Raw genomic sequence first — 3,884 nt, forward strand, 5'->3', positions numbered from 1 at the left:
TACTTTCCTTATGTTATAAATATAATCTTCATTATATTTTATTATGAAGTACTATGTATCTCTTTCTACATTTATTGAATACATTATCCCTATTAATATTTCATTATTATATATCTGTGAAGATTTTGATAAGAAATAAAAGACTTCCAGTTCTAATAATCTTATTGAAACAGTATTTTCCAAATTTGAAATAATTTCAGATAATGGGAAAATGTAATAAGTTTTTTTCTCTGATGTTATATTATGGGTATAAGCTATCCAGAAAAATAAATCCATGGTTCTACCAAGCTGTAGAGCCTATGAATCAAAATAATGACTGGCCCAGCAAATTATTCTATGGTGCAATAGTGACACTTTTATCTTGGGGAAAATCAAAAGCTGTTGATCTCCTTCTAACCCTGGGCGCAGGCCCACTTCTCTTGGCATCCCAGACCTCTGGATTACCCTCATGACCCAGATTCTACCACAGCTTCCTGATCCTTTGCAACCAGACCAACCCAGTTCTTCAGTCTACTTCCCTAGAGACCTCACAGCCAGCCCCCAACCCCAATTTACCATTGGACATCTGAGACCAGCCTTTTTCCCTGGCTTTATTGCCATGCTGTCCTCTCAGTGCCAACTTCCCAGCATCCTGATTAGGCAAACAGACCTGCTCAGTCAGGACTCTGACCAGTCTACAACTCAGCAAGAATTTGAAACACCCACCGGTTTGTCTTGCATACCTAAACAAAAAGTAACTAAGCTACATAAAAAATATAACAGAAACAAAATTAAATTAAACAAAAACATAGTAGAAGTTCCTGTTGAACACTTGACAAAGAATATGCATATGCCCAAATGGAAAAATGAAAACACAAACAATATGAAAAAACAGGAAAATATATCTCCAGCAAACCCACGTGTCCTACAGAAGTGCACAGCATTGAGAACCACCATGTAGAATCCCAGGACACAGAATTTAAAAGAACAATCAAACATAATCAAAGAACTTTAAGAAAACAAAGACAAACAAAGAACTCAAAGAGGAAAGGCATAAACTTTTGATGGAACCAAGAATATACAAATATGCAGCTTAATGAAATATAAAAATCAATACATAACTTGAAAAGCAAATTCACTAAAGGGATAGAAATAGTGAAGAACACCAAAATGGAAATGAACATGGGACTGAAAAACTCATAAACCAATTAGAAACAAAGGGGAAAGCCTCACAAGCAGAATGAATGAAATGGAAAACAATATCAAGACTGGAGGATAAAGTTGGAGATCTGAACTCCTTAAGCACAGACTATGCAAAATTCAATAAATCATAGGAATGGAATACTCAGGAAATGTGAGACAACATGAAACTACCCAATCTAAGTATTATAGGCATATAGGAAGGAGCAGAAACTCAAACCAATGGCATCAAACAGATATTCAATAGGATTACAGGAGAAACTTCCCTAAACTAAGGAAAGATATGCCTATAGAGATTCAAGAAGCACAGAGAACACCTTTAAGACATGATTAGAACAGAATGTTCTCAGAATATATCATAGTAAAAACAAATGTGTAGAACAAAGAGAGGGTATTGAAAGCTGCTAGAGAAAATCAACAAGCTACATATAAAGGAAAACCTATCAGAATTACAGCTGGCCATTCAATGCAAACTATGAACGCTAGAAGAGCATGGAACAAAGTATTCCCAGTTCTAAACAACCACGGAAGCCAAACCTGAATACTTTAACCAGCAAAACTGTCTATCAAGATCAAAGGAGAAGTTTTCCATGACACAAGAATTAATGTTTTCCAAACCAGCACTACAGAGAATACTTGAAGCAATACAAAGGACCAAAAAAGGGAATGAGTATGCCCAAGAGGGAATAATAAGAAAAACACAAAATAGGGCCATAAACACAAAGATATTAAAATGACAATATAAAATACATACCTTTTAATAATACCACTAAATGTTGATGACCTCAACTCCCCTGTCAAAAGACACAGGCTAGTGCAATGGATCAAGAAAGAAAACAAAACCCAACTTTTTGTTGTCCTCATGAAAATCAACCCATCTTCAAGTATAAACACTATGTTAGGGTGAAAGGATGGGAAAAGTATCCCAATATTACAAGTAAATTTCCCTAAGACACAATAGGTATCACAATTTTAATACCTGACATAATAGGCTTCAGATTAAAACTCATCAGAAGAGATAAGGAGAATTAATTCATTCTAATCAAAAGAACAATTGACCAAGAAGATATTACAATCATGAATACTTATACACCAAACTCTGGAGCACCCAATTTCATAAAATCAGTAGTCCATGACCAGAAAACAGAGATTGACATCTACTCAGTGATAGTGAACGACTTTAATATCCTACTTTCTTCAATATTCAGGTCAACTGGAGAAAGAACAAACAGAGACATCTGAATTAAATGACATACTACATGAAATGAACCTAACCATATATATATATATATATATAGTATTCCACCCAACCACAAAAGAATACATTTTCTATTCAGCAGCTAATGCAAGTTATTCTAAAATTGACCATGTTCTGGGGCACAAAACAACATTTACAAGTACAAAAAATTTGAAATAATTCCATACCTTCTATCACACCACAGGGCATTAAAGCTTATAATCCACAGCAAAAGAAGCCCTAGTAAATACTCGAACTCATGGACATTAAACAACAGACTCCTGAATGATGAATGGGTCAAAGAAGAAATTAACAAAGAAATAAAAGTATTCCTGGAACAAAAAGAAAACAAGAACACAACACAAAACAATCTCTGGGACACCCTAATAGCAGTCCTAAGAAGGAAATTTATAGCTCTAAATGAGTACATTAAAAATCAGAATGAGCACAAGTAAACAACTTGATAGTACAACTCAAGACTATGGAAAGGCAAGGACAAACCAACCTCAAAGCTAGTAGATGAGAAGAAAGAGCAAACCTCAGAGCAGAAGTTAATGAAGTAGAAACAAAGAAAACAGCACAAAAAAATCAATGACTCGAAGAGTTGGTTCTTTGGAAGGTTTAACAAGATAAACAGACCCTTAGCCCAGTTAACCAAAAGAAAAAAAGAAAGAGCAAATCCAAATTAAAAAATAGAGATGAAAGGGGAAACATCACAACAGACTGCCCCCCCCGCAAAATCCAAAACATTGTAAGAGACTACTTTAACAATCTATACTCCATTAAATTTGAAAACCTAAAAGAAATAGAAGAATTTCTAAAATCATGTCCACTATTAAAGTTAAGCCAGGAGGAGATCAACAACCTAATGTGATCCATAACAAATAAGGAAATTGAAACAGTACAAATCCTCTTGACAAAAAAAGGCCCAGGCCCAGATGGATCCATAGCAGAATTCTAACAGACATTCAAAGAAAATCTACAACCAATACTGCTTAAATTATTCACAAAGAAAAAGAGGGAGAAATTCCAAACTCTTTATATTGTAGAACCCTGAGACCCTCTTCATTCACCCGCTACCCCCCAATCCCTCCAGACCCCCACTAATTGCTCTTTTAGCTTCTGTAAAATGCTTGGCTGCTGCTTTAGACATGCCTAGACATACCCTGGCGTGCCCTGACCCCCGCCTGCTATTCCCCACCCCCCTTTCAGGAAACTATAGATTAAGCAAGCCCGAGAATAAAAACTGCCCTATAAGGTAAAAACGGAGACTCCTGGCCCCACAGGTAACAGCACATTCCACAGCCCTGAGAATAGCACCTACCAATAAGAAACTTCCAGGGCTGCATCTTATACATCCAATCAGTTTAAAATTATGTTGGCAAGCGCGGGTTCCTTAAAGCAACCAAAATGTATCTTCAGTTTCCCCCCCTTTGTCTAAAACCTATAAAAGGCTCCACTCTCCCTT

Source organism: Nannospalax galili, unplaced genomic scaffold, assembly GCF_000622305.1.
Source record: "Nannospalax galili isolate Female #2095 unplaced genomic scaffold, S.galili_v1.0 scaffold1200, whole genome shotgun sequence".
Classification (NCBI taxonomy): Eukaryota; Metazoa; Chordata; class Mammalia; order Rodentia; family Spalacidae; genus Nannospalax; species Nannospalax galili.